The sequence below is a fragment of the Sus scrofa genome, chromosome 10, assembly GCF_054392235.1.
Source record: "Sus scrofa isolate SSC_HxYL_T2T_F1_AM1 chromosome 10, Sscrofa_HxYL_maternal_Yorkshire_Landrace_v2.0, whole genome shotgun sequence".
NCBI classification, from domain to species: domain Eukaryota; kingdom Metazoa; phylum Chordata; class Mammalia; order Artiodactyla; family Suidae; genus Sus; species Sus scrofa.
Window position 1 is genome coordinate 11,243,223 of NC_139392.1, and position 13,220 is coordinate 11,256,442.

The 13,220-nt window shown below is 43.7% G+C and overlaps 1 protein-coding gene across 50 annotated transcripts in view; it reads right to left on the reverse strand.

Annotated features, from left to right (window-relative positions):
* LOC102164422 (uncharacterized) overlaps positions 1-13,220 on the reverse strand; it is a 412,252-nt gene that overhangs the window by 194,085 nt on the left and 204,947 nt on the right. The window lies entirely within an intron of this gene.

Consider the following 13,220-nt stretch of genomic DNA (forward strand, 5'->3'; position numbering starts at 1 on the left):
AGCCCCATGATTCACCTCTTGGAGACTGCCTTTGGCTCTCTGTGAAATAGATGGATGAGAATGATGAGGCTAATAAAGATAATAATTTGCACTTACTTAGTAGCTTCAATGCTGCATTTTCAAAGATGTTATAAACATTAATTAAGCCCTACAGCAGTCGCTAAGGTAGCTATTACCTGTATTGTGAAAATAATTAACCAAAGCAAAGAGAGGTGAAGCGAGCAGCCTGAAGATATACAGGAAATCAAAGCGAAGGAAATAGAGGCTGATTTCTAGCCACAGAGTTGGCTCATGGCTGCTATTTCCTCGGGAAAGGAAGCCAACAGTTGGTAGAGCACATTATGGGGGGAAAGAGCTGAGATGAGAGGTCCAGGAGTATCCAGGGAGCTGTCTCAGCACTTCTCATAAAGTCAGTAATCCAACACGGACATGGACGTGAAGCACTGACGCTCCTGAATGGAGCCAAGGCTGCCTTTCCGCAGGTGCGAGCTTCTGCGCAGGCGCCTCGCCGCAGCCATCCGATCACGTGCCAGCTTCCCCAGAATAAAGACTTACACGTAGAAATGGGGCTATTTAGTTAATTCCTCAACATCTAACACAGCGCCTGGGGTATCAAGGGTATAATGTGATAAACAGGCTTTGAATAAATAAATGCACGTATAAAAAATCGCTTTTGTAAACTGGAGGTACATCGAAAAGCATTGTAAAGTAATTCCAAAAAGCAATTGAATTAAAAGGAAAGGAACCCAGATGGAGAAACCTCAGGCTTTAATATCGACAGTAAACCCTAAGTTTGAAAGACAGGCCTGGATGTGCTCTTACAATTGGGTCTCTCTCTCATCTTCAGTTTATTCATCTGCGAAAAGTCGGCCTTAGAGGGTGGTGACAAGAGACAAATGACAGTATATGAAGATCACGGGTCTCTAGACCACACTACGTCCTTAGCAAACATTCAGGTTCCTTCCTCCTTTTAAAAAGCACAAGTGTCACTAAAACCTCACGGTCGTAAACATGAAGTCACCTGCTTGCATCTAGGTAGAAAATGCTGTTGTCATACGGGAAACCCTTAGTCATTAAGGCAAAAGGAAGGAGATATTAAAATGTTTCACCCCCTGATGCTGTAAAAAGCAAAGACGGACGCATGATGGAAATTCTATTTAAGCAGCCTAGTCTGAGGAACACTAGGTAAGTGAGAAATTAGGCAGTTAGCTAGTTTATCTGATAACGGTCCCCAATTAATTTAAGGACCTCACCTATCTAGTGTGGCTAGTGACTTCATACTAAATGGATCTTCATCACATCTTACTTTGACTTGCTTGGTATGAATGACCCGAGAAACATTTCTTTACTTTGCTGTTTCCAACCGTCTTGAAGATACGCCAAAACTGAAAAGACAGTGGAAGCTGGCAGCTTCTGGAAAATTCCACATGCGATCATAGTTTTTACCTTTAATTTATATTGGGGGGGTGGTTCTTAGCTTCCTGTCCTCAGCTACCAGGTGCCTAAGCTCCCCCGGGGTTCAGGAGAGGTAATGAGTGATGAAAAAGAGGGCGTGCAGAAAGATGCTGAGAAGGCACCCCTGAAAGCTTAGCTTAGGAAGCCAGAAGGCAGACTTATATGCTGACTGATAGTGCTAGCTCTTCAAGAAATAGGAAAACAAAACCTAATTGGGATTACACTTTCGACTGCTACAAGGTAAAGTAATTATCTTTATTAGTGGATGATTGATGCTGAAATCTATCTTTAGGTTTAATACAAATACAATGTGAGGTCACTCTTAAAAGCTGAGCCAAGCACCATGTCTTAATATACTTGGCTCTTTTAAACACTGTGGAAAAAAGCAATAAAAACTTAAGCTTAAATAGTAGACAGACACAACTTTATCATCTGCCATGGACATTAAGACACATCAACATGGAATTGGGGGAAACAAATGTTAAAACAGAATGATTATATTTTTGATACATCTTCAGTGCAGCAAATGTTTTTAACGCATTGAACTGTTCTATCTTCATCTGGCTTGAAGTGGCAATATCTGATTAGCAAACTGACAGATAAAACGTGGACTTGTTTGTAGTCAAATATAAATAAGATAAAGGCAGTTGCGGCCAGAAAAACAAGAAAATGTGGTTTTTTTCTTGAAGCCCAATTGGTCCACGTACCCATGCCTTACTTCATTAGTTCTTTTGGTTGGCAAGATTCAAATTCTGTTTTGAAAATTTAGAATTGTAACTTCACTGAGGCTTGTACTCACCCTGTGCTGTGCAAGGGTGGATTTGAAGTTTACATCAATCAATTCAAGATGCCTGTGCTACTATTCTATTTCCTCTTCTGACCTTCATATGATTCTATTTATCCCCAAGAATCAGGTACAAGAAGTAACCCTTGACAAATGTGCTTGGGTGTCACACATATACAAAGGGCTTAATTTAGAACTTTAAAGTCAACGAAGTTTATTTCAGAAAGTATGAGATATTTTAAAATAAATATAAAAGCAAATGAATTGAAATTTGTAAATCAGATGGGCTCAATAATTACATTGCAACTTTTTTAATCAACAAAAGTATCTTTTAAAAGTAACCTACCTAATTCTGAAATGCCCTCCCAATTTCCCAGCATACACATCCTTGTAATGATTCTGCCTACTTGTGTGATATAACTGCTCATGACGTAGGGGTATATTAAGGTGATTAAAACATTCAGCACTAACTAAAGTATCAACATATTTAAAAACAAGTCTGTTAGAAATAAGGCATTACATTAGCTGCACAATAAATGAAATAAGATCCATAATAGATGGAGTAGAAGGACATTGTTTTTGAGAACTTCGTTTTGCTGACTTTTGTGCATGTTTTACCTAAGCCCCCTAGAGAGTATTAATTTCCGTACTCATCAGGTGATCTGCAGCTGCAACTATTTCCAATGAGCCACTGTTCTCTGTACATCATATGTGCACAAATCCTAAACTGAGGGCCACACGTTATTTCAAAGTTGACAGGTGGCTGCATTTTGTTGGCGATCTTGTTTTGCTATTTCTATTATATGTGAGTTGCAGATATAATTGTTCAGAATGCTAAATGTGTCAAGAGTGTGAGCTACAATGAATATTATAAACAGTTCCTTCTCTGGAATTGGTGCCAAGTGCTGTTTGTTGAAATAGGTCATCTAGGAAGCAGCTGAATGTTTTGGGGAGATGATTTAGAACCCCCTCGCCTAAAGACAGGACGATGTGCTACGTGAATTGTCCAGCTTTCTTCTGATTCTATGAATTTCCAAAACAATGACCTCTGTTGGCATTTTTTTCCTTCCATTTTGCATACTGTAGCATTTATTTCTTCTGGACTGGTTGATAACTGCAGATATTTAATGTAGGCTAGGAGTAGGTCTGTTTTGAAACACTTGGAAATGTTTTAAACTTGCTCTGGAGTCTACTAAAAGTAGTCACAGGTGGTTTGAATGCCAAGTGTGTAAATCTAGTCCAAGAGAAAAATGTCTTAGGTGTGATATGTTTAGAGAATAGTAAGAGACCTTCCCTAACTTCCTTGCTGAGCTAGAGGTGCTGGCTTCAATTAATTCAGTTTTGATGAATCAGTGCAAGAAACCGGAGGCCCACAAATGATGACATAGCGTTGGTGTTGACCACAACAAGTATAACGAAGTTCAATGTTTCATCTGAGGGAAAACACCTAAGGATAATGACAGTTTCACTGATCTGAAAGCGAAGTTGATTATATCACTTCTCTTATGAGAGATTTATCCTGAGGTGGGAAAACGGACACATCACAATGTCAGGATCTAAAAAGACAAGATGACTCAGCGTTGCCCTTGATTTTCAGGGCCTATGCTTGTGACCTCATATGTGAAAGATTTTCCTACTATTACACCGTCTCCAAATTCCCTTTCGGCCTGAAATACTAGGATTCCAAAGGGACTATTGGGAAAATAAAGAAATTTGTGTTCTATGAGGGTTTGGAATTTTTTATATGAATGACCAAGTTGACTAAAATAGTTTTGAAGGAACAGGAACTAAGTAATAATAATGAGATGGTGTTAATACAAAGTGTTTAACTGTCATAAAAGCCCTTCTGAAGCCTGTGTTGGGAGCTTGTGATGCCTGTGACCAGGTCTACTTTTTATTTCCTATAGAATCCATTTATACTAATCAGACAGGGATGACAAAGTGGCCCGACCCTGGCTCGTTTTCTTCTTGGAGGGGGGGGTTTACGGCGGGGGAGGCCAATCAGAAATGAGAGAAATGGGTTGTACTGCTTCTCTGGAAGGGCCATGACCTGCTATCACTGGTCTGCTGGTCCTACGGTCCTACCATCTCTGCCAAGAGCCTTAGTCACTGCTCAAGGGACCAGGACAGAGGCCCCTGCACTGACGCAGGCAGATGCTCACAGCATCTTGCTGGTTTCCTTCAGTCGTGGACATGCAGAAGTGCTTGCACTGCAAGAGCCGTTCTATCTCAAAGCCAGCACAAAGTAGGACAAAGAGAGATTGCCATCTAATATAATTTGTTCTCTACTAACAGACAGGGAAAGCAGCCTTGGAAACTCAGGCCTTCAACAAGAGTGACTCAAGAGGGAAGCTCCCAAGGGCTGTGTCCCAGTTTCCAGATGTCTCTCCCTATTTCATCCTCCCAAGACCCAGGAAGCCTCTACTCTTGTGTCAACCCCTCTCCCTCGCATTAGGAAATTTTCTAACACATTTTCTCCTCTTGTTGTTTTCTTCTTTACCTCTGCCAACGGAAGCCCTTGGGCTTTTGCCTGAAAACCCCAGACAGCGCTCGACTCCTGATGGCAAGGGGAGGGTTCTGGCCCCCTGGGCAACAGTGACGGCGAGCGGTCTGCTGCCCGTTCAGTCTCTCCATTGTGGAGAGCTGAGCTGATTCACCCCTAGTTACTGAAGACACGGCATGGACATTTACCAATCACTTTTCTGGTCTTGGAGGCAGCCTTCTAAGCTCATTTGAGAAAAGGGATTGCTTAACATGACTTTGACCCTGTACCTTGCAAAAAAAAAAAAAAAAAAAAAAAAAAAAAAAAAGAACACTGACACTATTGTGCTAATGGACATTTTCTCCTCCTGGAGCAGCGTTTCTCAACAGCTGCAGTATTGACACATTTGGGGCAGACAGTTCTTTGTTGTGAGGGGCCGTTCTGCATATTGAATCAAGTCCAGCAGCCTCCCTGACCCCTACCCACTAGACGCCAGTGACAACCCCAGGGTGTGATCATCGGATCATCTCCAGATATTACCAAACGTCCCCTCTGGGGCAGCAGTGCTCCCATTGAGAACAACTGTCCTAGATGTACCTTACGAGAATCTTCGCAATGACCATGGTTGGCTTTCTCTCACCTGTGCTAGGTAGCGGCCTGAATTAGACATTTTGTTTCAAATGGCTCCATATCCCCCCAAAGTATGGGACACTCTGTATGTGTAACACAACTGAAGTCAACACATCACACCTACCACTTAACAACACCCAGGTCTGGAGTTCCCGTCATGGCTCAGTGGTTAATGAATCCGACTAGGATCCATGAGGTTGTGGGTTCGATCCCTGGCCTTGCTCAATGGGTTAAGGATCCTTCATTGACGTGAGCTCTGGTGTAGGTCGCAGACGTGGCTCGGATCTGGCATGGCTGTGGCTGTGGTGTAGGCCGGCGGCTACAGCTCCGATTGGACCCCTAGCCTGGGAACCTCCATATGCTGTGGGTGCAGCCCTAGACAAAAAGACCAAAAAATAAAAAAACCCAGGTCTGATTTTGAATTGGTGAGGGAAAGCCTATGACATGCATCTTTTCCCTGAGGATGTCCAAAGCTCCAGCTTCTTCAGTCTGATGGCAAGTTAATAGTAAATTGCTCAGCTGTTGGGTGTTCTCTGTAAAGCTAGAGCCCCTCCAGGGAACTGAGCTGTTCACAGAGGAGACCCAGTGGGGTATCTGTGGCCCCCCGTTCTGCCTCTGCCCTGACCCAAAGTCTCTATCAGGGCCACGTTACTGTCACTGGAAAGTCCAGGAGAGGCAATGATACAAAAATAGTTCCAGTGTCCTATGGACGGATATATACCTATTCTTTAAAAATCATATCTAGTGATTTTTATTTATTTATTTATTTATTTATTTATATTTTTTTTGTCTTTTTGCTATTTCTTGGGCCACTCCTGCGGCATATGGAGGTTCCCAGACTAGGGGTTGAATCGGAGCCGTAGCCACCGGCCTACGCCAGAGCCACAGCAACGCGGGATCCGAGCCACGTCTGCAACTTACACCACAGCTCACGGCAACGCCGGATCGTTAACCCACTGAGCAAGGCCAGGGATCGAACCCGCAACCTTATGGTTCCTAGTCGGATTCGTTAACTACTGCGCCATGACGGGAACTCCTGTAGTGATTTATATTTAAAAACAAGGAAAAAGGTAAATGGAATTTCCTTTGTCCTTCCTTCCCAACTGTGTTGATTGATTTCTAATATTAATTTACATGTGACCCACTCTTGTCTTTTCTTAGAAAGTCCGAATAAAAAGAAAAAAAAGTCAGGTTTCAGATTTCCCTTTCAGATTTCACATAGTTAAATGCCCTTCAGGCTTCTAATAGCAGAAAATATTCATTCCTTTTTGTTTGTGACAATCAGGGTGGGGAAAAGGTTTGCGTCCTTTTAAGGGAGAAAAGGCTTCTGGAAAAACGCTAGCAAGGGTTTAAAAGATTATGATCGCACACACATAAAATTAAGCATTCTTAGAAATGCATTATGGTGCTTTTTTTTTCAGTGTAGGGTAAATAAGGAACAGATTTTTCATTTTTCATTTTTTGAGTTTTATTGGGGACATTTTATAAATCACAGTACAGTGAACTTCACCACATGCATCGTGCTGGACACCTGCCACTACGCAGCCCCATAAAAGCACTGGTTCTCCTTTGAATCCAGGCAACGGCTCTTGGCCCCTGAGAACATCTGGGGCTCAGTGTTTTGGAAAGGAACACTTCGGGTCCCTTTAGAAAGGCTCTTTCTGCAGTGGGAACGGGAGTGAGCACACACTTAAAACGGATTTTGCAGATTTTGCAGTACCCATTGGCCAGAGGCAGCGGCTTAGAGCTTCAAGTCTCAGAAAGAGCGACGGGGGCCTAAGATCATCCGCAAGAGGCCTCATGAAATCATTCAGCGGGACTCAGGGGAGCAGAATATGCTTTGCTTCTCTTTTCTGTTCTCCTTCTATGTCTTTTAAGTGAAAACAAGCCCCTGGTGGCTTGCTGGATCCTGGTGTCCAGGGGTCGTGATGAGGGAAGGGGGGCTGGAAAAGGCAGGGGCTGACAACGCCAAGAGGAGCCAAGACAAATCTGGTTCCACACATCAAGTGCTGCCTGGAGAGTTTCTGACCGCGATTTTTCAGGCCCAGAGCGTAGAGGTTAACAGGTGAATAGGCTTGTCTAACAGTCACGTGGGGCGACACACAAGCTTATAAACACAGAGCTAACCCCAGGCCATCTGATCTACCAGACAAGGCCCCCCTTCACCGCATCTCCGAATAGCCACCAGGGGCTCTGACTCATCCACCTGCATCAAGGGAACCTCTTGTTCCTGGGAGGGGCAACAGACAAAGGAAAGGTGGGGAAGGGGGGTTCACGCCCACAGACACAAGAAGGTTTTCTTTCTGACTCATGCAAGATGCCTGGAGATGAAGAGATACATTATTCATTCAGCATAATTACCTAAATGATTTTAATTGCAAATCATTACGGAGAGATAGCCTTGTATTTCGTTAGGAAAGAAAGCTCTTAAGAAATCCAGTGGCTTCCCTCTCCGATCTCTTGGCTTCTTGATCTCTCGGCTGTAGGGATGCATGTCAGGAGTGTCACTGGGATGAAGCTATGGAAGCTCTGAGATGTATCACATTAAATTATTTACCAATGAAGTAAGATTGCTCTGGCTCACACTTGTCCTCTGTTTTGAGACCGAAAGGCGACTGCCAAATGCCCCAAGCCATTATTTCCGAGGGCCTCCTGTGGTGTGGCTGAAGTCCTTAAGCAACCTTCCTCTGAATCTAACTCTACCACCTGCTGAGTCCAACCTGGGCCTTTGCGTCTATTCGCTCTCTTTGGGGTCAGATGACATTGTGATTCCAAGGCCACCACGTGGTGACGACGCCTCTACGAGGCCTTCTCGGTGCCACTGTGACGAAGTCTGGTTCCTGTCTCAGGAGCTCAGAAAATGTCAAAATGCCACTGTGAGAGACCCTAAAACGCCGTGAGTTCTCCTTTCCCATTTAATCCTGCAAAAGAGGTCTGCCTTGCACGCGTAACGCCTCATGAAGGTGTGAGTGGAAGCAGGTCTCTTCATTTCTTCATTCTGGCCGAGCATTTCACGTGGCTTTGCTGAGCAACAAAGAAAACAGTGGTCGCTGGGCTCAGTGACCCTGCGGACTCAGTCTCCCTCCCTGGAGGCCCTTCCTCTGGATAAATCCCCTTCAGAGAACACCTGGGTTCTTCACACACAGATTCATGCTGGCGACCTCCCAGGCCTCCAGCCAGATCAAGGAGATGGCATTTGGGGTTCCAGCCCGGACCCCAACTCTATATGTATTAGTTGTACTTGGAAGATATTTTAATTCATTCCATCTGCAAATCAGAATCAAGCAAAGCAATGGAGTATAATCTACATAGGCAAAATCTGTATAACTTATCCTACAACTTACAGTAAGAGAACTGGGTGAGCCAAGATAGACAATCTCCTAACATTCCAATTTTGTTGTGCTTTGATTTTTTTTTTTTTTTTTTTTGTCTTTTTACGGCCACACCTGCGGCATAGGGAGGTTCCCAGGCTAGAGGTCTATTTGGAGCTGCAGCCACCGGCCTACACCAGAGCCACAGCAACACGGGATCCGAGCCGTGTGCGCGACCTACACCAAAGCTCATGGCAATGCCGGATCCTTCACCCACTGAGCGAGGCCAGAGATCGAACCCGCAACCTCATGGTTCCTCATCGGATTTGTTAACCCCTGAGCCACGACGGGAACTCTGTGTTTTGATTTTTGTGGTTTTTCAGTCACTGTTAATTAGCATGTATATGCTCTGTTAATATTAACTGGTGACATAACGTTTTGTTTCCAGTCAAATAACATACTATTTCTTTTTTCAAATGATTTCTATTTTTTCCATTACAGTCGGGTTACAGTGCTCTGTCAATTTCTATATAGGACTGGGTCACCATGCTGCCCAGCAGAAATGGGCACAACACTGTAAATCAACTATGATTTTTAAAACGTGTTAAAATTTTTCAAAAAGAAAAAATAACATACTCATTGGTTTTTTTAACTTTTAATGAAAAAATGTTTTCTTGACGTATAGTTGATTTACAATAGTATATTAATTTCAGGAGTACAACATAGTGATTCAGTATGCTTCTTGATTATACTGCATGTAAAGTTATCATAAAACACTGGCTGTATTCCTTGTGCTGTACAGCCTATCCCTGCAACTTATTTATTTCAATCCCCTACCCTTATGTTACCCTTCCTTCCGTCCCTGTTCCTTCTTAAGCCCTAGTTCGTTCTCTAGGAGTCTGTTTTGCTATTCTGGTTTGTTTCATTTTTTAGATGGTCACTACCCATAAAATGTAACAGAGGCTCTTCTGCGGTTTCCTTATCCTGCCTCAAATGCGCTTTTGACCTGGAGGCAGAAATGCTATGAATAACAACATCTAGTCACCCACGCTCGCTCTCTGTTTAGGAGTGCAGGTCTGAAACTCAGGCTGTCGGTAACCGGAGGCCCCTGGACAGGTGGAAAACGCAAAGGCTTGCCTGCCAAGGTGCTGATGATACAACCTAAGGTTGGCTTGTTTGGCGTCGTCAGCGACAGTTCTGATCGTTCCAGTTCCTGGGAAGAACAGGAGGAACGCATGTCTGCTCTGAGCTCTCGCTCACCTGCAACCCTCACGAAAGACCAAAAGCCTCCCAACCTTATGGAAATCCGAGAAGAGACACAATTAGGAGGGTCATAGTAGTTCTGTGTTCATCACATCTGAGCCAGTCTTAAAAGCCCAAACTCGAGAGCAGGAGTCATGTCGCTCGTGTCCGTCCCAGGAAGCCGAGTGGGAGGCCTGTCCCGGCCTTTGCACGGACGGCTGTGGGCCCTGGATGAGGCGGGGGGAGAGAGTGGAGACCCTTCTACGCAGCGCTACCAAATAAAGTCACCAGGCTAACAGACGCCCCTGGGATAAACACGATTAAGAAGAAACAGCCAAAGGGACAGATATTTAAAATATTTACACATCCGTGGTGTCACTCAAGAGGAAACTTGGAGTAGACGATGAGCATACAGAATGGTGACAGGGTAACCTGTGAACGTGTGGCAAGCCCTGGCATTACGAGTCACACTGTGCCAGCATTCGCAGCCCAACCAGAAGGAGGAGCTTCTTTCCTGCTTGTTCTGAAACATACACAGCCTGAAATGAGGATGCATCGTTTGCTTTGGTATATGTTGCAGAATCTACCTAGCTTCCACGAAAATGGAAGGCACTCTCAACTGAAATACATGGGCCAAAAGAAGTGACTATAGCTTCAAAGCCAAATTCTGCAATACACGGATTTTCTGGGGGCATCTAGAGAGATGCAGGTCTTAGGTCGGCTCTGCAGTAGAGGTCATGGTGACCTGGGGTGGGCAGGAGGGATGCAGTGTGACGTCTGAAGAACTCTGGGGATGCTAATAGCATTATACTTCTTGATGTAGGTGCTACTTTTTGTTGAAAATTCTTATAATTTATACGTATGATCGCAGCCAACTTATATATGGATTTTACACTTCAATAGAAAGTCCACTTAAAATTTTCAAAGAGAAAGAAAACATGTTAACACATGTTAGGAGGTAAATCCTTCCTCAAACTTGATAATTTTTCTTAATCAATGGAGATTTACCCGTTGGTGTAACCCTTTTTCTTACTCTGACTCTGGAGTGAGGACTGACTTATTTGATTAATGGGTATGGAAGAGGGGCTATTGTACTGAAAGGTTCTTGAAGTTAGGAAGCATGTTTTATAGATTTAGATATTCTCCAGAGCCCTACACCTGATCTTTACTCAGTAAGTGTTAAGGAATTTATGAGGGAATATATGCAGTGTATGAAGATGGAGAGAAAGGAAATAAAGTCAAGGTTAGGGTAATGGACACTGTACCCCAGAAGCCACAGATTTGCTAATCATGGTCCAGGGGCCAAATACAGCCCAATGGCTGTTTTTGTCAATAAAGTTTTATTGGAACACTCCATGCATATTTGTTTCTACACTGTCTGTGGATGCTTTTGCTACAATGGCAGAGGTGCCTCATTGTAATGGAGACCATGTGGTAGAAAACCAAAAACATTTATCATTTAGCCCTTCATGGAAAGTGTCTGCTGATCCCTGCGGTAAACCACAAACCTGGACTCAGCCATTGATTAATTAATTTTTCTTCATTGATTCATTCACTCGATTTTTGTTGCGAATATAATATCATGCCAGATACTGTGCTAAGTAATGAGGATTAGGGCATGAACAACAATGGTGAGATGCCCACTGCCGTGAAGCTTACAGACAAGTGGGCTACTCTGAGTGGAGTAATATTTGAAAATGATTGCTGCTCCATCCTTGTCCCAGTTCTCATGTACATGACTTTAAGATATCCAGGCTCCAAATAACCCAAACCCCCAAATGAAGTTTGGCTTTGCGAGATTTGAAAGAACGTTCTTCTTGGGCAAAATACCTGAGATAACCTACCAGTACAATGGGCTTTTGTCCTTTCCTTTTCAACATTAAAAGAGAGAGTGAATTATTGACAGTCACTGTTTTGTCATCAGAAAATGCTTTGGAAAAAACAAAATCTGCAAACTCGTGGCCAGCAACAACATCCTGAAAATGCAACAGCGAGCCACTTCTTCCTCTCTTGATTGTTAGTAGAACAAGGTAGACCTTAATCCATTTATTTTTCAACTGTAACTGCTTTTTAATGAAACAGGGGGTTAGAATTCTCATTCTCTAAATCAAACCAAGCTGAGAAAAATGGGGGGGGGGGCGGTTAGTGAACATGTGCTTGCTACCCATGTCGCCGTGTTCTACTGGGGAAAAGGAGGAGTTGCTCAGGGAAGGGATCTGGCCGTTAATATCAGTGCCCAAATGTCCTAAAATTTACAATCCGGCCGGCTGAAGCACTCTTTTGACTTTGTGCCTTTGCCCCTGCTACAGGTGTTAAAAGAAAAAACTTTATAAACACCTGTACGCTTTCCCCTGTATTAGAAACAAATTTAATGATCCCAAAGAGAATGTCTGAGGAAGGACACTGCATTTCTTGGTCTTACCCCCTAAACGCTTCTAGTGTTTTCTACGGGATCAAGTCCCGTCAGGTCACCCTGGTTGTAATGAGGGGGGTGTGTCCTCACTTGCTCCCTACACTGTGATCTGTATTCAAGAAGCTTCTTTCAAAAGTGTGCAAGTGTTGGAGTTCTGCTGTGGCTCAGGGGTAACGAACCCAACTAGCATCCACGAGGATGTGGGTTCACGTCCTGGCCTCGCTCTGTGAGTTAAGGATTCGGTGTTGCTGTGAGCTGTGGTACAGGTCTCAGACGCGGCTTGGATCCCATGTTGCTGTGGCTGTGGTGTAGACCGGCAGCTATAGTTTCGATTCGACCCCTAGCCTGGGAATTTCCATATGCCACATATGTGGTCCCCCCCCCCCAAATTTTTTTTTAATTTTAAAAATTAAAAAAAAAATTGCAAGTGTTGATGTTTCTGCCATGACTGGTGGATAATCCTGGAGAAAACTGGTACAATGATTTGTGGGGACTCAGCACCCAGATATGTGGAAGGAGGGAGGCCAGTGACAAAAAGGATGATTTTGAATGCAAAGGGGATTATTTCTTTCACAGCAGAGAATAAATATGTCTTTCACTTACACTTGTGCCTACGCCACATCAAACAGATGCAACAGAGCAGTCGCTGTTTAATCACTGTAACCAAGATTCATGGCGAGAAGCGATGTTATCCCAGGCTGACAATGAGGAGAGCCCAGAGGCATCTCCCGAGAATCTGAAACACCCTTGCACTCTCAGAAAATTCCCGGACAATCCGAAAATGCTCCAAGAAGCCCAACAAGTAATTTATGCAAGAACTGGAAATTTGGTCCAAAGAGCTGTTGGCCCTGCAAAGCTTGTTAAGCCACTGGACTCTTTCAGTTCATGGAAGATGTCGGGTAT